Source organism: Dermochelys coriacea, chromosome 3 (genome assembly GCF_009764565.3).
Source record: "Dermochelys coriacea isolate rDerCor1 chromosome 3, rDerCor1.pri.v4, whole genome shotgun sequence".
In the NCBI taxonomy this organism is placed as follows: Eukaryota; Metazoa; Chordata; order Testudines; family Dermochelyidae; genus Dermochelys; species Dermochelys coriacea.
The window spans coordinates 28,012,973-28,038,247 of record NC_050070.1 but is presented as its reverse complement, the minus strand read 5'-3'; the positions used below and the strand labels follow the sequence as shown (position 1 = coordinate 28,038,247).

General features: G+C 41.8%; 1 long non-coding RNA gene across 1 annotated transcript; it reads right to left on the bottom strand.

Annotated features, from left to right (window-relative positions):
* Positions 1 to 1,356: 1,356 nt before the first annotated feature.
* Positions 1,357 to 22,094, bottom strand: LOC122459627. The gene is made up of 3 exons (XR_006280433.1): positions 21,939 to 22,094; positions 6,266 to 6,273; positions 1,357 to 1,367 (listed from the first exon to the last, which is right to left on the bottom strand). It is a non-coding gene; the product is annotated as an uncharacterized LOC122459627 (long non-coding RNA).
* Between the last annotated feature and the right edge of the window lie 3,181 nt (positions 22,095 to 25,275).

Below are 25,275 nucleotides of genomic sequence, written 5' to 3'. Positions count from 1 at the left end.
AAGCACCTTGTTCTAAGACCTACGAAATTCTTCACAGAATTCATTGAGCATTCTATGTGTATTCCATGCTGCCTTGTAATGATTAAAATTCTCAAGACCAAATCTAATTCTCTAGCTCTTAAATCTGTTTTCTAAGCTCATGTTATCATCATCATTCAAGCATTTTGTTACAGCTCCTTCATGAAAATTAAAGCAATTCCTTTAATCTTTTTTCCATCATAAGAGAAATTGTTAAAATTCTTAATTATCTTTATAATTTATTCTTGTTTTCTGTTTTGTGTCATATCTACTCTAGCTTACTCTATCATTTTTATTTCGGAAAAGTGAAATTAATTTTGTCTAGATTATTTAGTTCACTTCAGTTTAGTCATTTTCACTTGTGTTTTTAAATTTTCATACAGATTCACTTACTGCATAGTTCAGCAATCCATATTTATTTTAACTATTCACTTAATTAAATAATATTTTTACTTATTTAATTGTCTTTGCTAACTATGTCTGTGCTTATGCTACCACTTAACCTTTCCCTTATATTTTAAACTTTTCAAATAACAATTTTTTCACTGACATGGCTTGAAGTGGTGTGATTATTTTTCACTGGCCTGTATTGGGATTTCACTGGCTTATAAAGTTTTAGGGCTTGCTTAAAAACATCATAATTGGGTTATCACCCATTTGGAAGAGATTGCAGAAACAGAGCTGGAGGTCAATAAAGATGAAGTCAGGAGCATTAAAGAAGATTACAACAAGCACATCTGTGGGCACATTGTATTTCATTAGGCACTTCATCATCATTGTGATTGAAGTCTGTCTTAGTGCTTGCTCATACAAGGAAGTTGCTCCAGTACAAATTATGCTGGCCGTTAAATGCAATGTTGTTTCAGGTGTGTCAGTCACAGGATATTAGAGAGAGAAGGTGGGTGAGGTAATGTCTTTTACTAGACCAACTTCTGTTGTTGAGAGAGACAAGTTTTCAAGCCACACATAGTTTAGTCAAGGTAAAAGGTTGTGTGGACACTCTTCTTATTCTTATCTAGTTAAACTTGTTCATCAACTTAAGCTAAACTGAAACAAACCACTCTTAAACTTAAATATCCACACAGCCTTTTGCACTGGTTTAGCTATATTGGTTTAAATTCACACCTTAAGCTATTCTGGTGCAACTTTGTCATGCTAAGCCTGTCCTTACACTTCAGGGGCAGGATCTCCTGTGCTTTCAGACACAGCTAGAAAGTGCTGTGCTGGAACTCACTGCAGTGAAAGGCAATCTTGACAGTTCTGTCCTTTGGAATAACTAAGCCAGGGAAAGATCAGATATATGTTTGAAGTTTCTATTGAACATATGGATGGATGCCAGATTTGACAGGCTATAGCAACCACCATTCAATATATGACAGGTTTCAGAGTAGCAGCCGTGTTAGTCTGTATTCGTAAAAAGAAAAGGAGTACTTGTGGCACCTTAGAGACTAACAAATTTATTTGAGCATAAGCTTTTGTGAGCTACAGCTCACTTCATCGGATGCATTCAATATATGGTTTCAGTACTTCCTGCATAGGCATGAGGAGGAAGTGTCCACTATCACAGAATCACAGAAGTGTAGGACTGGAAGAGACCTAAATAGGTCATCTAGTCCAGTCCCCTGCACTCAAGGCAGGAAAAAGTAATAAACGGACAATTCCTGACAGGGGTTTAACTAACCTGTTCTTAAAAACCTCCAATGACAGAGATTCCACAACCTTCCAAGGCAATTTGTTCCAGTGCTTACCTACCCTGACAGTTAGGAAGTTTTTTCTTAATGTCCAACCTAAACCTCCCTTGCAGCAATTAAAGCCCATTGCTTCATGTCCTGATCTCAGAGATTAAGGAGAAAAATTTTCACCCACCTCCTTGTAATAACACTTATGTACTTGAAAACTGTTATCATGTCCCCTCTCACTCTTCTCCAGACTAAACAAATTCAGTTTTTTCAATCTTCCCTCATAGGTCATGTTTTCTAGATCTTTAATAATTTTTGTTGCTCCTTCCTGGACTTTCTCCACTTTGTCTATATCTTTCCTGAAATGTGTTGCCCAGAACTGGACACAATACTCCAGTAGAGGCCTTGTCAGTGTGGAGTAGAGCAGAAGACTTATGTCTCATGTCTTGCTTACAACACTTCTGGTAATACAGCCCAGAATGATGTTTTTGTTGTTGTTTGATTGGATTTTTTTTCAACTGTGACACTGTTGACTAATATTTAGCTTGTGATCCACTATAACCCCTAGATCCCTTTCCGAATTACACCTTCCTAGGCAGTAATTTCCCATTTGGTGTGTGTGTGTGTGTGCAGTTGATTGTTCCTTCCTAAGTGGAGTACTTTGAATTTCATCTTATTTACTTCAGACCATTTCTCCATCATAATTTTGAATTTTAATCCTATCCTCTAAGGCACTTGCAACCCCCTCACCCCTCCAGCTTGAGATAGGCCACAAACTATATTAGAGTACTCTCTGCCATTATCTCTAAATCATTTATGAATATATTGAACAGAACCAGATCCAGAACCAATCCTTGCAGGACCCCACTCAATATGCCCTTCCAACTTGAGTGTGAACCATTGATAACTACTCTCTGGGAATGGTTCTCCAATCAATGGGGGTTATGAAAGTGATGTAGAAATCTATGCAATCTCATGCGTGCTTTGGTCAGGATGGTAGTATAAACTAATGGATATACTGTAGGTGCCTCTGGGAAGTCTTCTCTGTATTTTTGATTCCCTTGAGGACCATTTATAATTTTATTATATATTTTTGCCTTGCCATCCTACTGCTATTGTAAGGTATGTTCTGAGACTGGTATCACTGTGCTGTGCCTTAATTCATAACAGCATCCTTTTGTTTTTATTCTGGTCCCTGGGGACTACTTGGGTTTGGGGGTGTTGTGTGTTGCCCTCTGTCACATCCTTTTAGAGGCTGGTTATACAATTGACACAATTCTGGCTCCATTCACAGGCAGGGTCTTGAATGCGCTATGGACCAGATGGTGATCTTTAGCAGTGGTAAGAACTGGGGATATAGTAGCCAACATAGTGTTTGTTCTGCACTGGCTATCACTGTCTTACTCTGGTGCATAGCCTACTGGCTGGCTGCTGGGAATGTAACTTGTAATAGGAGATGGGTTACATATTGCCTAGGTGCCCCTTTCCCTTACATGGTATGAATTATTTTATTTTGCCCACAACATGTACTACAGGATATCACTTTTCTGGTTCTCTCTTCCCAACATCCCTTCCCTCTCTCAAACTCTGGCCCTTTAGGGTATTTTACAGTGCCACAGGATGATTGGGCATCTGGGCTTAGTCAGTTTACCTATATGCACCATTCTGAATCTTCGATTTTCACCTACCTAGCTGGTTAAGCTTTTTACGTTGCTGCATGATTCATCCCAATAACAAGTATAAATGCTTTAAATAATTAATAAAACATAAAAGTATAAATTGTGGGAATTGCTTGGGATCAAATGCTGAAACTATTAGTTTTTATTCAGTCTTTCTTGAGTAAGGACTGAATAAAAAAAAAGTAAATTCTTCAGGAATTGACCTCTAAGGTAGGAAAGTAGGCTTATTTTCAATTTTCAATCACCTAGTGATTTTAGTTGCCTCAAATGCATCTATATTAAATACTTACATAAGCAGCTCACATTCTTTAAGATATTTATGTTCACAACACCTTACCAGGTAGAAAAATATATTATCCCCATTATGAAATCAATGGAAGTTAGGCACCTAGGCAATTTTGAAATTCCCACTAGGGGCCTAGCTGCATCTTTTGGCATCTAAATAGTTTTAAAAGTTCTGGCCTAAGCGACTTCCCCAAGGTCACAGAAGCCTGTGGCAGAGAGGGAACTAAACACTGGTCTGCCTAGCATGAGGCTAGCACTGCAATTCACTGGATCAGTCTAACTTGTTAGATTAAAGAGGCATGACTCATTAGATCTGCCCTCTGAAAAATCAGGCCCATTTAACTTGTCACAGGTTAGGCATCAAAAACTGAAAGTCACTTTTGAAAAACTAGGCTCTAAGTTTTACTTCTAAAAATATGTAAAAAGACACTTAAAAAAATAGCCCCAAGCAGGGACAATCTATTGGCTCTTCCATTGCATGAGGTCACAATCCTTTTATAGAAGGAGTTATTAGACATCCCAGACAATCATAGAATCATAGAATATCAGGGTTGGAAGGGACCCCAGAAGGTCATCTAGTCCAAACCCCCTGCTCAAAGCAGGACCAAGTCCCAGTTAAATCATCCTAGCCAGGGCTTTGTCAAGCCTGACCTTAAAAACCTCTAAGGAAGGAGATTCTACCACCTCCCTAGGTAACGCATTCCAGTGTTTCACCACCCTCTTAGTGAAAAAGTTTTTCCTAATATCCAATCTAAACCTCCCCCATTGCAACTTGAGACCATTACTCCTCGTTCTGTCATCTGCTACCATTGAGAACAGTCTAGAGCCATCCTCTTTGAAACCCCCTTTCAGGTAGTTGAAAGCAGCTATCAAATCCCCCCTCATTCTTCTCTTCTGCAGACTAAACAATCCCAGCTCCCTCAGCCTCTCCTCATAAGTCATGTGCTCTAGACCCCTAATCATTTTTGTTGCCCTTCGCTGTACTCTTTCCAATTTATCCACATCCTTCTTGTAGTGTGGGGCCCAAAACTGGACACAGTACTCCAGATGAGGCCTCACCAGTGTCGAATAGAGGGGAACGATCACGTCCCTTGATCTGCTCGCTATGCCCCTACTTATACATCCCAAAATGCCATTGGCCTTCTTGGCAACAAGGGCACACTGCTGACTCATATCCAGCTTCTCGTCCACTGTCACCCCTAGGTCCTTTTCCGCAGAACTGCTGCCGAGCCATTCGGTCCCTAGTCTGTAGCGGTGCATTGGATTCTTCCATCCTAAGTGCAGGACCCTGCACTTATCCTTATTGAACCTCATTAGATTTCTTTTGGCCCAATCTTCCAATTTGTCTAGGTCCTTCTGTATCCTATCCCTCCCCTCCAGCGTATCTACCACTCCTCCCAGTTTAGTATCATCCGCAAATTTGCTGAGAGTGCAATCCACACCATCCTCCAGATCATTTATGAAGATATTGAACAAAACGGGCCCCAGGACCGACCCCTGGGGCACTCCACTTGACACCGGCTGCCAACTAGACATGGAGCCATTGATCACTACCCGTTGAGCCCGACAATCTAGCCAGCTTTCTACCCACCTTATTGCATTCATCCAGCCCATACTTCCTTAACTTGCTGACAAGAATGCTGTGGGAGACCGTGTCAAAAGCTTTGCTAAAGTCAAGAAACAATACATCCACTGCTTTCCCTTCATCCACAGAACCAGTAATCTCATCATAAAAGGCGATTAGATTAGTCAGGCATGACCTTCCCTTGGTGAATCCATGCTGACTGTTCCTGATCACTTTCCTCTCCTCTAAGTGCTTCAGGATTGATTCTTTGAGGACCTGCTCCATGATTTTTCCAGGGACTGAGGTGAGGCTGACCGGCCTGTAGTTCCCAGGATCTTCCTTCTTCCCTTTTTTAAAGATGGGCACTACATTAGCCTTTTTCCAGTCATCCGGGACTTCCCCCGTTCGCCACGAGTTTTCAAAGATAATGGCCAAGGGCTCTGCAATCACAGCCGCCAATTCCCTCAGCACTCTCGGATGCAATTCGTCCGGCCCCATGGACTTGTGCACGTCCAGCTTTTCTAAATAGTCCCTAACCACCTCTATCTCTACAGAGGGCTGGCCATCTCTTCCCCATTTTGTGATGCCCAGCACAGCAGTCTGGGAGTTGACCTTGTTAGTGAAAACAGAGGCAAAAAAAGCATTGAGTACATTAGCTTTTTCCACATCCTCTGTCACTAGCTTGCCTCCCTCATTCAGTAAGGGGCCCACACTTTCCTTGGCTTTCTTCTTGTTGCCAACATACCTGAAGAAACCCTTCTTGTTACTCTTGACATCTCTTGCTAGCTGCAGCTCCAGGTGCGATTTGGCCCTCCTGATATCTTTCCTACATGCCCGAGCAATATTTTTATACTCTTCCCTGGTCATATGTCCAACCTTCCACTTCTTGTAAGCTTCTTTTTATGTTTAAGATCCGCTAGGATTTCACCATTAAGCCAAGCTGGTCGCCTGCCATATTTACTATTCTTTCGACTCATCGGGATGGTTTGTCCCTGTAACCTCAACAGGGATTCCTTGAAATACAGCCAGCTCTCCTGGACTCCCTTCCCTTTCATGTTAGTCCCCCAGGGGATCCTGGCCATCTGTTCCCTGAGGGAGTCAAAGTCTGCTTTCCTGAAGTCCAGGGTCCGTATCCTGCTGCTTACCTTTCTTCCCTGCGTCAGGATCCTGAACTCAACCAACTCATGGTCACTGCCTCCCAGATTCCCATCCACTTTTGCTTCCCCCACTAATTCTACCCGGTTTGTGAGCAGCAGGTCAAGAAAAGCGCTCCCCCTAGTTGGCTCCCCTAGCACTTGCACCAGGAAATTGTCCCCTACGCTTTCCAAAAACTTCCTGGATTGTCTATGCACCGCTGTATTGCTCTCCCAGCAGATATCAGGAAAATTAAAGTCACCCATGAGAATCAGGGCATGCGATCTAGTGGCTTCCGTGAGTTGCCGGAAGAAAGCCTCATCCACCTCATGCCCCTGGTCCGGTGGTCTATAGCAGACTCCCACCATGACATCACTCTTGTTGCACACACTTCTAAACTTAATCCAGAGACACTCAGGTTTTTCCACAGCTTCGTACCGGAGCTCTGAGCAGTCATACTGCTCCCTTACATACAGTGCTACTCCCCCACCTTTTCTGCCCTGCCTGTCCTTCCTGAACAGTTTATAACCATCCATGACTGTACTCCAGTCATGTGAGTTATCCCACCAAGTCTCTGTTATTCCAATCATGTCATAATTCCTTGACATCACCAGGACCTCCAGTTCTCCCTGCTTGTTTCCAAGGCTTTGTGCATTTGTATATAAGCACTTGAGATAACCTGTTGATCGCCCCTCATTCCCAGTATGAGGCAGGAGCCCTCCCCTCACAGACATTCCTGCCTGTGCTTCCTCCCGGTATCCCGCTTTCCCACTTACCTCAGGGCTTTGGTCTCCTTCCCCCGGTGAACCTAGTTTAAAGCCCTCCTCACTAGGTTAGCCAGCCTGCTGGCAAAGATGTTCTTCCCTCTCTTCGTAAGATGGAGCCCGTCTCTGCCCAGCACTCCTCCTTCATGGAACACCATCCCATGGTCAAAGAATCCAAAGCCTTCTCTCCGACACCACCTGCGTAGCCATTCGTTGACCTCCACGATTCGACGGTCCCTACCCAGGCCTTTTCCTTCCACGGGGAGGATGGACGAGAACACCACTTGCGCCTCCAACTCCTTTATCCTTCTTCCCAGAGCCACGTAGTCCGCAGTGATCCGCTCAAGGTCATTCTTGGCAGTATCATTGGTGCCCACGTGGAGAAGCAGGAAGGGGTAGCGATCCGAGGGCTTGATGAGTCTCGGCAGTCTCTCCGTCACATCACGAATCTTAGCCCCTGGCAAGCAGCAGACTTCTCGGTTTTCCCGGTCAGGGCGGCAGATAGATGACTCAGTCCCCCGGAGGAGAGAGTCCCCGACCACCACCACCCGCCTTCTCCTCTTGGGAGTGGTGGTCGTGGAACCCCCAACCTCAGGACATCGCATCTCATGCCTCCCAACCAGCGGAGTCTCCTTCTGCTTTCTCCCCCCAGACCTATCATCTGGTCCACTCTCCGCAATGGTACCTGTGGAGAGAACATGAAAGCGGTTAGTTACCTGTGTCTGTGTTACTGGAACCCGGACATTCCGCTTACCTCTTCTGGAGGTCACATGTTGCCAAGCTTCTTCACTGGCCTCTTGGTTCCTCTGTGCAACCTGCTCTATATCTTTAGAGCTTTGTGCCCCTAGAAGCCTATCCTGAGTTTGGTCCAGAAAATCCTCAGTCTCTCGTATACAACGCAGGGTCGTTACCTGTTGCTCCAGACCTTCAATCTTCTCTTCCAATATGGAGACCAGCTTGCACTTTGTACAGACAAAGTCGCTTCTGTCCTGTGGAAGAAAGACAAACATGGCACATCCAGTGCAGGTCACAACAGCTGAACCCCCCCCTTCCATATCACCTACCTACTATGAGCTTCCTCAGAGACGTTGGCAAGATGTAAGCCTCACTGGGCTCACTCCAGGCAAACTCCTGCTGTGAGCTGCTCTGCTGTCCCCGCTGCTCCGCTGCCGCTCAGCTGGTTCGCGAGGCTCTGGCTATTTTTAAACAGCCAGGCTTCCCTGACGCAAACACACAGACACCCTAATGCCCGCCCCCTGCAGGCTAGCAGCCAATCAGACACTCACTCAGGCTCTCTCCCTGCCCTCCCAGCAAACACACGCTCGGATACTTCCTCAGCAAGCAAACACACACACTTGCAAAATCAAGCAATTTGATTGCACATCTGTGAGACATTTAGTACCATCTGAAAAAAACAAACAAACAAAAAACCCTCAGAATTAGACGTTTCAAAACCAAGTAATGCAAAAATGTTTCCACTTGATTACCTGACTATACTGTGAAGCGATAGATATTAGTATAATAAACAACATGGAATTTAGAAATAAATCAAATACATATCAGTAGTGGAAAGGAACAATGAAGTGTATTCATTATGTGTTAAACATATTAATACTATTTTTTTTTCATTCCAGAGTAAAAATCTGGTTAAAATTTATCACACGGAATCTGATTGGTTTCACTTTGTGTGCACATTTTGCATTGTGTCTAAGAATTCTAGGCCCATCTGCAGGTGCAATGCTACACTAATGACACAGATATTTCTGAAAACTACTGTTAATAATCTGTTACTCCTATAGGTGTGAAGGCAGGTAGGAAGGTTATGATTGGTCTGCTCACCTTACCTCCAGTTACGTTTTAATCAATATAATCTCAGGATATGCTGATAACAAATGTATTACAGGTATTCTTCTGCAATGTAAACACATAAGTCAGCAGAATGGCATAAAATAAAAATATGAATTATTAATTATCATAGCATTTCACACTTGCCTCAAATACTTATTATTTCTGCAAGTCCTGACAATCTACATGCTGTTTAAGTTGTTTAATCAAAATAGTAATTAACTCTGTATTTTCCCCACTGTCTATGGAATTATTTAGCCATAATACAATGTATCATGTTTTATTTGATAGTGGTTAAATAGTGATATTCTTTGGACACCATCAGCCATTGATCTAAATATACTCCACCTTAAACATACTATAATTTATATTCATTCAATTTTTCCTGCACCTTTTTATCTCTATACAGAAACTATTTTGCAGTGACTTCAACATAAATCACCAAAATTGTATTATTCTGACAGTTCTGGCCAACTCTGCCTCCACAAATTGAACCTAATTTACATACATAATCTTTCAGTGTCTACCAGCATATCTTGTTGGTTTATCTGGGCTCTGTGGGAAATAGTAGCATGATTTCCTAGCTTATTAGAATACTAAAGTGAAGACAGAAAAACAGTTGTATGCTGACTGGAGATTAATTCTTACTTTAAACCACATTTCTGTTTGAGAGAGAGCTAAAGAATGAGATTAACAAATCCAAGGTGGAAAGAAGAATATTTTACAGGAAGGAACAGGATAAAGTGGGCAGAGATGTAGAGGAAAGTTTCTCAGAGAGATCAATGGAAAGTGGAGATAAGCTGAATTAAAGTTATGTTTACCAGCAATAAATAATCCAACACCTGCCAATCTTGATCACTGGCTAAAACCAGCATGTATTAACATCTGCAATCTCTGTCACCTTGGGATGAGAAAAGATGTTGCATTAAAGATTCTGGTTTATAGTACATCTTTATGCTTTTACTTGTGGTAAAATGAATTTGAAAAAGGTTGAAGGCAGATAGCATGCAGATCTAGGGAGTCCACATTCATTACGTTTATAGTAAAAGTGGGACTAAGCAGCAAACTTTGGTTTGAGATGAGGTTCCAAAGCTAAACTTCCCCACAGGTTTTGATACTGTTCAGGGTGTTTTTTTTTTTATTTCACTGAAGAGGGTATGAAAAAAAGAAATGAATTAGTAAATTCCCACTGACAATTTTTGCAGTAGCACCACTGTGGGAATAGAATTAATAGATTTTATGGATATTCAGTTTTCCTAGAGCAGCAGCTACCACTAGACTAAGACATAAACTTGCGGGGCAAAATTCTCCTCGATTATGCCCATTGCAACCTCAATGCCTTCAACAAGAATGCATGGGTAGTCTGTAATTAAACTCAGAATTTGTTTTTCTTTCTGGGTGAACATGAAAAAATTATGAAAATTTAGTGTGACATTTTCTGAGTTGAAACCATGAGAAAGAGAGAGAGAGAGGGAGAGAGAGAACTTTATACTATTTATGCTATTTACTTTCCAGACATACTCTGTGTGATATGGGAAACATGGAGTGGGTTCATACAGTTAAGGGGATAATATATGGGTGTGTACAAGCATAGGTTTACAATGCGAAGCTAGCTTCACTCTAGACCTTGGAGAGAAAGCACCTTGGTAGTGTGTATTGATATAAGCTTATTTGTTCCTACGAATGCATCCTTTTCTCAAGTAGATGTTTTGGGAGCTTTTTGCATAAAAATATAATTTCAGTGTTAGAGATCTGAACTGGATTGATGGCAATTCTTTCTTATCTGTAGGAGACTGAAAATTCCTCAAAAATCAATGGAGTTGCAGGATAGTCAGCATCTAAAGGATTTAACAATCCTTTCCTTAGGGATGGCATCGTGAACACAAATTAAAAAGAAAGTTAGCAGACATTTTTGGCCTGCAGAAAAGGAAGACATGGGGCCCAATTGGACAAAGATTATTCATAGAAACAGCCCTATTGGCTTTCGTAGAACTACACAACATAGAGATTGCTTGCGTGAATAACATTTGCAATGTTCAATAATAGACAAATTCACCCCAGGGCAGGTCAACTACCTTGCTCCATGGACATGGGTCTGTATCAGTTCCTATTTTCACCAGTGGTTCTCCACATTCTCAACTCAGTTGCTATAGCCTGGCCACAACCTGCTAGAGGAGAGAATGTGAATCATAAGATCCATTGTAGGGTAATTTGTCAGAGAGATGATTGCGCTTTGGTGTTGGGATGAGGGTGTATGGAAGCTAGGTAAACGAACATTGGGTGGAAGAAAGAGGAGACATAGCAGAGGGTAGGAGAAAAGGGGAAAGTGATCTAAAAAAAGCTCATTTACATATTCATACTCATGTTGAGGCTTACCTCAATGTCTGAACATCTTGAGTGTGTTAACATTTTACCGTTCCATTTATGAGTTTCTCATGTTGTGTAAAGTAACAACAGGATAATACAGAACAGACACCAAATTATAAAAGATTGGTCCTGACTCTAATTGGATATCATTAATCAGTTTGCCTATAGATAAGGGATGGAAAGGCAAATATTTGTAGCCATATGTAAACAAGTCACATCGGAGTTGGATGTCCTTTATTATGCATTGCATTGATGAATTTACAAAAACTCTTAGGCCAAATTCATTTTTTTCAGGCTTCACATTGATTTAAATCAGAGCTAAAGGCACTCTTATACTATGATGATGTGCACAAGGGAACTGGCAGTGTAAGAAGAGATTGTTCATGGTCTAGACTGGTTCTATTGCAAGTTCAGCCTGGAAACAAGACATTCTGTGACATGTAGTTCCCAGCATGCAGGAGGGCTATAGGTTGGGTACCAAGACATGGTAGGAAATGTAAGCGGGGGGTAGGGGGGTGACATAATAAGCAATCTCAGAAAAGTGAGACTCTTAAAGGAAATAGGATTTGCTATTGTAAAAAAGGGCTTATGAGGGTTAAGCCCAGAAGGACAGCACCTGAAGAAGGGGTGATATTTTGGGCTCAGGGGGGCAGAGTTTGAGGGGAGACCTGAGGAGATCAGGAACTGCTCATAAGTGTTGATCAAAAGGCTTTAAGAAACTAAAGAGTATATGATTGATTGTGAACCCATGGACTAAGGAGGATAAGCACAGAGGGGTGAAGGTTTGCTTGTTTGGATAAATGCTGGATCTAGGAGGGAGAGGGTTTGGACTTTCCTTGTATTTTTGTTTCCCTGAAAGGATTTAGCTATAGGGCTAATCTACCCTACTCACCAGAGGGGAAACAGACACAGTGAGGGGGGAACTGGGGAGGCGGCTGCACCTGATGCTTTACCAGGTAAGGCACTGTTATAGGGCCTTGAAAGTAAATTAGACACAGATAGATGTATGTCCCAGGACACACTTTAGCACCAATATTGATTTCAGCTCTGTATGTAAAAGATTGCATTGTATGGACTATCATAGTAGAGCTCTTATTTTCCAGTGTCTTCACTTCCTTGGCCTGAGTCAATGTATATGTATACTCCAGTGAGCATAATAGATTTGATGCTAACAGAATTACTGTGCTAATTAAAATAAATACAAGATAACAAAAAATGAAGATTATAGCTGAGGTTATTAAAATAAGTAGAATTTCACAGTTTCATTTTTTGTTCCATACTTGTATGTTACCATCTATGAATATTACAGTAGAAATCTCCCAAATATTGTTATTGTGAAATATGAGCTTAATCCTGCAAGATGCTGAGCAAACTGTCTCTGATATAGCAAAGTACTTAAGAATGTACCTAACGATTAGCAGCCCCACTGACTTCAGTGCTTTTACTCTAGGGATAAAATCCTGACCCCATTGAAGTCAGTGGCAAAACTCTCATTGACTTCAATAAGAATCAGGATTTCACTCTTGATATGTAAAGCACAGTTAACACTTATTGTTCTCTATGCATTATTTTTAGTAATAATGGAACATTAACTGACAGCTCCACCACACGTTCAGTGCTGATGGGCAAGCAGTGAACAGGTTAATTAAAATATGTCCAAGTGCAATTTTCATAATGCAAGCTAAAGTATTCAGCAACTATTTTAATAAAATTGCTACTACCTTGAATCAGGATAACTGCTGCATTTTACCTTTCATTTATCTAGTAAAAGCATTAAATTTATGTAACACTAAGTGGACTGTATTAGAGAGGTCTGTTGCCAAATGCACTGGACAGAGTTTCGCTGTAAGACATGCAAATCTTTCAGCAAGGATTTTAATATTAAGTTATTTTGTTAGGTTCCATTTCCCCTCTCCCCACTTTCACTCTATTTCAGCACCACTTTAAGACTGCTGTTTGGATTTTTGTAGCACATGCTGACACAAAGGCCAGACTTCCTTTGGAGTTGTAAGTGCTCAGAATCTCTGAAAATCAGACCACAAACTAACAGTTGTATCTGCAAAGCAATCTCCCACGGTCTTTAATGGGCACAGGATTTCATTCCAACATGTTAAATACTTCAAGAATGTAAATGTATAGAATACTTTAGAAATAAACATAAAAGAAAATTTCAAGGGCCATATTCTGCCATTCAGTGTGTGCATGCAATTTCCAGTCACCTCCTAGACAGCCTAAAGAACTGGTTTGACTGAGGGTTGGGGGTGGGAGTGAACACTTAAAGGAGCATGGAGAACAAAGAACACTTGCAGGGTTTCAAAGGACACTGCCCTTCAAGTGAAAGGAAAGAACCAGACTGAGAGACCCACAGGGATAAAGGAAGGTCTTGTGAGTTGGTTCAGTCCTTTTCCTGTAACTTAACAGAAAAGCCCATTTAATTTAGCTTGTTGTGAAGTGTACAATTAGATGACAGTAAATCTGCATGTAGGCTATTTACTTTAAAATCCCTTTTCTCTGATACTTCGTTCCAACTGCCTAATAAAAATACTTTGAGAAGGCTGCTAGCCAATATTGCTGGTCACAGGTTCCCAAAGGGAGGAAGGGCAGGTGCATGAAATTCAGGGTGATCAGCAATTGGTACATACAGGGCAGTGTACCCAAGTCCTGGCTAACATTGGTGCATTCACAAAATTCCATATTGAAACAAGAAAGGGCAAAAGGCTGCACACCCGTGGGGCAATACCCTCAAAGAGAGGAGAAAGGGGACAGAGGTGCAGATAGCCCCATAACTGTGAAGAAAGGTAAATGGGCAGGTTAAACACAAGAAAGACCATCAGGCCAAATTCTGCTCTGAGTCATACAAATGTGAAGCTGGAACCACTGAAGGCAATAGAGTTACTCTAGTGCAAATGATTGGTGTCTTTTTGTTTTATTTTATGGCATTTAATACTACTACAGCACGATGCAATTGTCAGTATGACTCTATCTGCCTCAGCTGGTGCTTTCTTTGAGCTAGTGCTGTGCATTCATTGCTGATGTAAGTAACACATTGCCTTAGACCAGGGGTTCTCAAACTGGGTGTCAGGACCCCATAGGGGGTCACAAGGTTATTACATGGGGTCGTGAGCCATCAGTCTCCACTCCAAACACCGCTTTGCCTCCGGCATTTATAAATGGTATTAAATATATTTAAAAGTGTTTTTAATTTATAAGAGGGGGGTCACACTCCGAGGCTTGCTATGTGAAAGGAGTCACCAGTACAGAAGTTTGAGAACCACTGCTTTAGACCATATGGACATACCCAGTATTATTGAATCCATGTTCGCTTTCCCCTGGGCTCTGCTCCTTCTGTGCAAAATGCTATATTCACTGGATTATTTGGGGCTGGGGCTGGAAATAGCATTCAGCATCCCCTTGGTGGTGCACTTGTCTGCTATTTTGGGGGGTAGTTGCAAAATGTATAGTGTATGCCTGCAGTGGTTCAGCAGGAGAGGCATGCCGTGGGATCGGCTCTTCGGATGGCAGACAAGGCATGAGTGGATTCCAGAGCTTATGGATGTTTGGTTCTTAGGAAGTTGTGGCCAAACATCAGCCAGGCAACAGGAAGAGTGGAACTGAGCTGCAAGGCTGAAGCCATTAGCCTTTGACAGTATGGCAGACACGGCATAAGCCAATCCCAGTACTTGTTGACAGCTGATCTACAGCTATGATATCCTGATTATTCACCTGGCCTAAAATAATCTTGGGGACTATGGAGAGAGAATGGAATTACATTTAGGGACTAGGATGCATTGGGGTGTGAACTTCATGACACATTTTGGTCCAAGATGCTCACAAAATGAGTTTGGCATGGGGGCAATAAGCCAGCCCGCATCAACAGGGCAAGAAAAATGTAAACCATGTGGTAGCCAGGACCTATTTTCAGAGTTGTGGGTGGATGGGGAGATAACACAGAGTGATATCCCACAGGATGCTCTGAGCTCTTTAAGGAAGAATGGAGTTGACCTGTCAGATGCAGGGGCTGACACTGGCCTCAGTGAGATTAAGGCTTGGACCAGGCATGGTGGGTGAGGGGTGTGGCTAGGACTACTAGTGTAGCTAAAAAAGCAGCTCCAAGATGTAAATGAGACCCAGGATTGCACAGTTGGACCTTGTTCTTGTAGGAGGGGAGGAACTTGAAGTCTTTGCAGATTGAGTTCCACCCCACCCAGATTTTTAGCCTCCGTCACTCCACACCCCCTCAATGGGAGGGATGAGGGAACGAGGTTTCAAACTAACTGAGCCTATGGGAGAGACCAGGGAGGGTCTGCCTCTACTTATTGTGTGGTTCATAGTAAACACTCTGTGACCTCCACTAGAACCAGTTAAAGGCCTGATACATGAGACCTGGGGCAGGCAGTGCAGTACCCTTCCCCCAGATATAATCTATAAAATTGCAATCAGAGGTGGATTAGTTTTGTGGGGCCCTGGGCCAGAGTTAGTGGGTTTCCCTCTCCACCCCTTCCATCTGCAGACTCCCCACCCCCAGTGCTCCTGCCAGGGAGCAGGGTCAAGGCACGGGAGCTCCCCCTGCTTCCCAGCAGGAGCATCGGGTGGGCAGAGCGGGGCAAGCTCCCACACTCCAACCTTGCTCCCTGGCAGGAATGCCGGGCAGAGAGGCAAAGCAAGAGTGCCGGTCAGGCGGCGCGAGTCAGGGTGTGAGTGTGGGGCCCCCCAATTGGCTAGGACCTCTGGGTATAGGCCCAGTTGGCCCAGTGGCTAATCTGCCACTGGTTGCCGTTAGCCTTTTAAACATATCTCATGTGTTTGTCAGTCATCAGCCTGTTTGTTGTAGTCAATCCAGAGCTGTTTATTGCTGTAGTTATACAGAATGTTTTTCACTGGGTGGAGTAGCCTTTGCTATTTCTAACTAGGACTGTATGAAATTTTCTGAATTGTGATTTTTTTTGACAAATCATCAGTTTTGGATTACAAAAAAAGGGAGAATAATATTGACAATTTTTGTGAATTCTTCCCCTTTCCTGCCCCCCAATTCTGAACCAGCTCTATTTAGCAGAGATCGATCACAATTATTTTTATTTATAAATGTGCTCACAGCTTCCTCGGGCCAACCCATTTGGAGAACAGGATTTGAGCTATATTTAAGAGCTGCATGAAAAGTCAAACTATAATCATGAACACAAACCCAGTGCAAGACAACATTTGTAACATGTATAGGTTTCTTGCGGAGAAAGATCCTATTCATTAAAGCAACCCTGAATCTTGATCAATGTGATTATCTTATGCTACCTCTTCTGATATTGAAGTCAGATTTTGGTTCAAATTTAAAATAAGTCCACCAGCTGTCTAGAGCCAAGTATACTCTGTCCAAAGAAACCTGACTAACTTTAACTAGGAGTCCTTGTTGTAAACTCTGAAGTAAAACCTGAATGAGTAGAGATATCTGATCATTTCATGAGTAGGCTGCATTTGCTCAATAAAAATGAATTTCCTGCCTACAGTATATTTCCTCTGTATTAATCAGCCTCTAGTATATATGCCATTTAATCAAAGATAATAAAATATTTACATTCCTTTATGGATTTAAAATAATCCTCATGTTGAATAACAGCTTACTTCCAATGGAAGTAAAGCCCAGTGATTCCTAATCCTTTTTATTCTCTTTTGGCAGCTTGCACTGGATAAAAAGTGGGAGGATTGAGAAGGAATACAAAAATTGAATAACATTAAACCCCAGTTGTTTGCAACTTTGTCTCTTCTCCTTTTATCCCCTAAGATGAAGTAATTGAGGCTGGCCCTTATTTTACTTTGTATAGTAGGAATCTAGGTGGAATAAAAAAAGAAAAAATATTTAGTGTATGGCAATCACTTTCTGGCTTTCACCTCTCTATCTGTTACCTGGTGTTCATTGTTTTTGCCAGTTTATTAAAATGTGGGTTATGGCTACTGGAAAAAATGAAGAGTTCTTGCATTTTCTCCATCAGTCCTCATCCTCAAAGGAAACATACACAACACTTTCAAAAGATGAGCCTGGGAGCTTAAATTCATTACTCTGCTAGATACTAAAAATCATGGACTGAAAAGACACGCTGGATATGTCTTATTACAACAATCTGTAAAACACTAACCTCCCCGTCCCCCCCCCCGTCCCCCGGCTTTTTGTCCTATGACTCCAGGGGCATTAACGGGCCATACTACCTTGAATGATCCCTAACTACTTATGCTAAACAATGTATTCCACCTTGTGTTTAGCTGTGATACTTGGAGTACCTTTCCCAGACCTGAAGAAGAGTTCTGTGTGGCTCAAAAGTTTGTCTCTCTCACCAACAGAAGTTGGTCCAACAAAAGATATTACCTCACCCACCTTGTGTGTTTAATAGCAGGAAATAAGACAAATGCATTTGTTCCTGTGGTTCCATTTTTCTCAGTTAGCCCAAGTGAAGCATTTTATACTAGCCATCAAAGCTATCCTCAGGCCCTTGGATGACCTCAAACACATACTCCTTAAATGGAAAGGAGGCAGGCTTGAACTTCTGTCTCTTCTGACACTGCTCATCTCCAGGCTTTTACTCAGTAGAAATATGAGTGCCTAAGACAATTTTGCAGAAAGAGCCCTTTTAATTATGTTAAGCGAAGCCAAACTGGATTGCATCCTATTGTAGCAAGAGCTAAATTTCACCTGACTACTTAGAAATCGCACAAAATTCTTCTTCCTCTTATCTCATTATCTGGGGCTGGGTCATCAAGCAAGCACCCACCATCATTGGCTGTCCAAGGCAGTACTAAGGTCCACCTGCTCACCATCTTCTTTGATGCAATCCATCCATCACTTCATGGACTTTCCTTGAGGGATCTCTCTTACCACTTTCTTCTGCCATGCTAACTTCACCAGGTCTTCTTCATTCATCATCATGTGTCCAAACTAGCAAAGTCACACTTCCTGCATTTTGTCAGCCATATCATAGACTTTGACTCCATCGTTTTGTTTTCATTTCAGTCTGCCATTTCATGTATCTCTTTTTTTATTGTGCAAAGATATCGCATCTCAAACACATGTAGGCACTGCGCCTTCTGTCTCATTCTTCTGCACCATATCATAAACTTCTGTCATGTGGGTATTAAAACCCACAGGCCTGCTTTATATAATGCTGAGTCTTTGAGCTCTGATCATGAAGTTATGGAGGAAGGGAACAATTCTAATACCTGAAATTAAGCTTGTGAAGATATGTGCACTTTAAAACTGTAGCAGGAATCCAAGCAAGGAAAGCGCTTGAGAAGTTTATAGACAGAAGATCTAGAATGAATTAGAGAGAGAGAGAACAGTGATTCATAGATTTAAAATGGCTAATTGATAGATCTCAAAATAATTATAAATGGGGTATCATAATATAAAGGGGAAGTTTCTAGTGGGATTCTGCAGGGATCTGTTCTTGGTGCAATTCTATTCAAAATCTTTAGTGTTACCCCCTTTGACCTGAGAAGATAGCCAAAAATTTGGGGTCTTGTAGGTTAATCCAGTTTAGTAGGAGAAATTGGTGAGAGTCAGATTTTTTTTATGCAATTTTGTTTATTTACAAATAATGTACAAAGACCTGGTTCCCTGAACACAAGAGGAACCAAAAAACTAAGAGCCAGTGTCCTAACTCAAAGGTCCAAGCCTCTTTCAGCCAGAATCCTGGCCCTAAAACTTCTCTCTCTAGGTATCTCCAGGGCCACACACTGTGCTTCAAAGCTGTCCCTCGTATTTTTTTTTTTTGGTCTGCTTCTCTCTGTGTTCTCTCTCCTGCTTCTCTCTTTCTCACCCACACCAGCTAGTGAATTGCACATTCCCCTTCTCCTTCCTCACTAGCTAGTATATTGAATGCCCTCCTGTACTGCACACATGCACACTAGCTAGTATATTGTGTAACCTTTAGGTAGGCTAAAGCGTACTTCACTTCCCCTCTCCTAGTGCTTAAACACAACTCCTATAGAAAAGCACATGAAGACCCAGTATTCAATCACTGACAATTTTCATCAAGGATTGCACAGGGTCATCCTCCCCACAACCATGTTCAAAAGAACAAAATTAATTATCTTAATTCTTAAATATCAACTTTATACAATATCATAAAAATAATAGCTTAATTTCTACTAAATAATGAGGATACTTCATAATCCACATACATTATTTTCACTTAACCATAAATATAAACAAAAGAATCAAATTCAATCTAAATAGGTCAGTCCCCACAGAAACACAGTGACAAATAATTCAGAGTTCCAAAAGCTTTGGGTTAGTTCACCTGAGTCTCAGTTAGAGTTTTTGTTCAACAACTCTCTACTGTCTGCTGAGTCAAAAGCACTGCAATATTACCTTCCTCCTCTTGCCTGCAGAGATCTCGATTTGGAACCCACACAGATTCTTCCTCCTCTTCTGCTGAACTATGTTCTCTGTGTGTGTATATAAATCTCTCCTGTGTTTTTTCCACCAAATGCATCCGATGAAGTGAGCTGTAGCTCACGAAAGCTTATGCTCTAATAAATTTGTTAGTCTCTAAGGTGCCACAAGTACTCCTTTTCTTTTTGCGAATACAGACTAACACGGCTGCTACTCTGAAACCTGTCAGTTAGCTAGTCAGCCAACTAATTAGCCAACCAATCAGTATTAAGTATTTAAATAAAAATGTTGTTACAAGAAAAATACAAAACAGAGAATAGAAAAATACAGATGACTCCTTCCCATCATTACATTTAAATAAAGAATTAGTGAACCATACTGGTTAAAAGAGTTTAACTAAAATAAGCTAAAGTAAAACAACATTCAAGATATGCAATTAATAAGATAGAAGTTAATTTTCCCTCCCAATTTCATCCTTCTATAACTAACATTGCCAGGGCTTCCCCATGTTGGAAAAGTCACATCACTAACTTGCTGCAAAATGCTTCAGAGGTTGGGGGGAAACAGCCTGATTTCTACTTCTGTGGCTCACAGAGGTAAAGGGGGGGGAGCAAGGTCAGGTACCCCCTCCCCCTCCAATTCTGTGAGCACCAAGTGACCCTGGGAGAGCTCAGAGTGAACTGACCCTGCAGCCCCATGAAAAGTCCATGACCGCAATGGCCGAGTGCTGCATGACATGCCGCATGGGCCCGATGTGGACAGTGCTGTTCCAGCTCCAGTTCCCAGCCCTTCACTGCAGCTCAGCGGGCCACTCCCGGGCTTGCTCTGCTCAGCCTGCTGGGGGGTAGAGGGACTCTGTACTTCTCACATTGTGCCAACCCGATTTCCAGCTCGCCCTGACCCTTTCCCCAGCAGCCGGGCCTGGGCAGGGAGCAGAGAGTATGGCGATCTTGGGCCAGGCCCCGGGCCAGAAAGAGGGTGGGCAGTTGCTGTGGAAGATGCCGGAAGCAAGTTCCCTGTGCTAAGCCCAAGTTAGAGGCATTGCCCACACCATCCCCCTGCTGAAGTGTCTGCGAGGGTGCAAGTGCTCTGGGGGCAAACTTTGTTGCTGTGAGTTACCCTCTGGCCCCGGGGCTGGCCCAGTGGCACATGCTTTCCGTTCCTGCGGCTCCGATCCCTCAGGAACCAGCAGGATTGGCTGCTCTTGCCCAGAGAGGTGCTGGAAGGTTCCTCATCCAGAGACAACACGTGGGGCAGTTGCGTCTCTCCCACCCTGAACCTTTAAATTATCCCCCCCCACTATCAACTGTTATGTGTCACCTCTGGTGGCTCAGCTTCTCCCAAATCATGCAGATCACGTCTTTTTGTAAAGCAGTGTTACGGGGCTTATTACTTCACCCACTTACTTCCCTGGTCCTTCTCGCATGAACAGAGAGTAACAATACCCGAAGTCCAAAGGTGCAAACAATTCAATGTTTATTGGGGTGAACTTCCAGCAAGCATGATTCCAGTTTCCTTCCTTAGTATCCTCCTTCCCAGCTCTGACACCACAGAGCCTTACACCTGTGTCCCTGTTCCCATTCCTGCCCTAAGCCAAACATGATTCCAATTTTCCCACCCCCATTCTCTGTTCCCATTTCCCCCACACCCACACACTTCCTGATTGACTGCAGACTATATAGTAAAATTTGAGTTCTGCTTAGCTATACCTTAACCAATCATTTTCCTGAAATTTAACTAACCAATCCTAACATATTGTAACATGATTATGTAACCAATTATATCCCACCACCTTAATTAGTTTACGCCCAGCAAAATTAATTATACAGCAGACAGAAACAATCACAGAACCAGACGGAGATTATACAGACAAACAATGGGGAAATGGGGACGACAGTGATAGAACAAACACAGACATGAGGATTTCACATCCCAGCTATTGATAAGTGAGTTCTTGCCAGACAGGATGCTATCAAACTAAGTTTCCTTTTACATTTTCTAGGCACTTCCCTTTCCCTTCCTTTTTCATCATTGCATCTGATGAAGTACGAAAGCTTATGCTCAAATAAATTTGTTAGTCTCTGAGGTGCCACAAGTACTTCTTTTCTTTTTTGCGAATACAGACTAACAGGGCTGCTACTCTGTTCCCTTTCTCTGGAGGTGATAGGCACTATCAGGACAGGATTGTATTCCTAACAGCCCAATAGCACCTTCTTTCAATGTGACTAGTTTGAGGTGCCTCTGTTGCTTAGACAAAGGACTTAGCCTAAGAACAGGGCCTCAGACTGCCACAGTAAGAGAAGGACCTTACACTGGCAGACAGTGATTTTGATTCTTTCTTTTATACCTCTATAACTAGCTAAGTGATAAGAATACACCTAAATTCTTTACAGACAGGCCTGAATATCTATATCCTAACAACTTGACTACTTGCCCTGACTTCTTGCCCTTAATGGAGTCTCTGAGTCAAGGGACATATTGAGCATGCCCAAAACTACCACACCCAATTCCTGACACTTCTGGGCCTAGCATACTAATTGCATATCTGGCTAGCAACAGTGACCCCAACACAACTCAGTCCTCCCCCCACTTTTCCTCTGTAGATCTCTTGTACAGCGATATCTCCTTGTTAGGCACGTAGGTTACATTTGCATATCCCTTTGTTGTAAGTGGGAGTTGCTATAAAAGATCCCAGTTCTTTTCCACAGCCATCCTAAATAAAGGGTGGCAGCCACATCCACCAGCCTCAATGACTGTTTTCCCAAGCCATAACATAATCAATGGGAAAAAGAAAAGGAGTACTTGTGGCACCTTAGAGACTAACAAATTTATTTGAGCATAAGCTTTTGTGAGCTACAGCTCACTTCATCAGATGTAGCTGTAGCTCACGAAAGCTTATGCTCAAATAAATTTGTTAGTCTCTAAGGTGCCACAAGTACTCCTTATCTTTTTGCGAATACAGACTAACACGGCTGCTACTCTGAAACCTGTCATAATCAATGGGGTGTAAGAAAATCTAGGGTCATTGCTGGTAAAGTTTGCAGAAGACACAAAAATTGATGGAGAAGTAAATAATAACAGGTTGTTCCTACAGAAATATATGGAGCACGTGATTAGGGGGCTCACATATGTTTTAGTAGTGATAAATACAAGGTTATAGACTAGGAACTAAAAATATGGGTCACACTCATAGGATGATGGACTGTATTTTGGAAAGCATTGACTCTGAAAAGAACTGAGGGGTATGTGGCTGTCAGAGAACTGAACATGAGCTCCCAGGACGATGCTGTGGCTAAGGGGTGGAAGGCAATTCTTAGATGTATAAACAGGGGAACATCGAGTAGAGTGATAGTATTACCTCTGTGTACAATGCTGGGGAGTTGAACTATTGTATCCAGTTCTGGAATCCATACTTCAAAAGGGATGTTGAAATACGAGAAATGGTTCGAAAAAGAACCGCAAGAAATACTGACCGTCACAAGACATGATCTTTCTGACATATGAAAAGAGCTACAAATTCATCCTGAAATGATACAGACCAAACCTTCATTGCTGGGAAATCTGAATTTCATTGTAAAAGAGGCTGCAGTCAATTTACCTAGGTTGTTTGATATTCTGTGTAGTTTTTCTTGACTATGAGTATTAACTGTAGCTTTGGCTGAATATAGCTTTTTGAGACTTAAACTCATCAAGACCTGTTTGAAGTCTTCAAGAGAGACATCTATCAGTAGAACATGGCCTGTCAAAACCAGTAATGTCTGACAGCATGATAGATGAATTCATAGGGAAGAAAATCAGGATGGTATTTGAGCTGCTGCAGATACTTAAAATACTCTAATAGCTGAAGATAATGTTTACATATTGAAATGTAAAAAAATTGTACTGTGACCACAGTTTCAAGGCAAATAAAAAAGAGGGAGGGGGACACTTTTCCTGGGGTAGGAAGTCAGTTGGTAGTGATCATATTTTGTGGGGGGACCAGGGTTGTGTGCCCCAATTTCCTCACTTTCTCCTTGTTTCATTATTCTCCCTTTTCAGTTTCCCTCCCTAGGTTTGACCATCATATCTCCCCCTTTCTCTGTCCTACTTTGTCAAATTATCTTACTAAATAAATAGAAGTTTGTGTTGTGAAACAATAGTTTTTAGCATGCAAATGGTGTGCCTCTTTCTTCTTTCCCGGAAGTCAATAAAATCACAGCCATTAGAAATGGAGTAGCTATCTGCCAGCTATCTGTGAAAATTAATGTATAGTATCAGAGAGTTTATAGGAAATAGCACCTAATGTGTTTGGATTCATCCAATTTATTCCATTTTGCTCTGAAAACTGTATTAAACGAAAACTGGAAATTTTGTACAGCTCTCATCTCTATGCACTCACCACAAATAAATATACTTGAGATTTTATGATTTACTATAATGTATATAAATATGACTTTTATTAAAAGTTACTGAATCTCTCTCTCATGTATACTTTCACTTATTACATACTTCTGAGGCTTTACCCAAGCTATAAAATCAGTTTCTTCTGGGGTTAATGTAGCCTCTTTATTTCCTAAATAATCCAAAGCTTAGAGCACTTTTCTGTCAATAGCAAGACTGATTATCAAGCTTCCATAGTAGTTCCTTATGGAAGATCAGACATGCACTATAAAAGAATATTTTAGACTCTTGAAGAAAATTATAGTGCAACATGCAGATAGCATTGGTAATTATTCCAAAATGCCTTTACCTGCAGAGCAACTAAAACAAGAACCTTAAAATAAAACACACGCATAGGATAATTTGTAACAGTAATAGAGTATTTACCTTGGGAACACTTGCTCATCTGTAATTATCATCTGAAATACCTTAGGTGGTAGTGCATTACCCTAAACTTAAAGCTAAACAAGTGCTAGGGCTCACAGGCATTTGCAAGAGAGATGAGAAATGAATTGGTGATAATGTGAGGAAATCATAATTTATACATCTCAATGTACAAATGATAATAAGTAAGGTGACCAGATGTCCCAATTTTATAGGGACAGTCCCAATTTTGGGGTCTTTTTCTTATATAGGCTCCTATTAGCCCCCACCCCCTGTCCCGATTTTTCACATTTGCTGTCTGGTCACCCTAACAATAAGAAAATATTACTCTACCTCAGAGTGATCAGTAAGGATTTGGTCTTCTGGTCTTCCTTGTTGGGAGAGAAGTGGGTGGGCACAGACTCAGAATATTCTTTCCTTGTCTATTTTTTATATACAGTCTATACACAGTTCCTGTTATTATTGATAACAAGAATAGGTTACAAGCATGTAGACCCATTTCAAGGATCCAGCAATGCACAGATATGTTTAAAATCTCCAGCCAAACTGCTAACCTTTCTGCTGCTTCTCCCAGGCACAGCCTCCAACTGCTGTACCTCTGTTTTAATCCTACTCCAAATACAGCAAAAGTGCTGTTTGGCCATGTGCTTGGCTAGTGACAGAAAAATTACTCTCCCCTTATGACATAGGCATGCGCGTCTTGGTGTTGGGCAAGTGCATGCCCATAGTAGCTATGAGGATGGCCCATTAGGTGATGCCA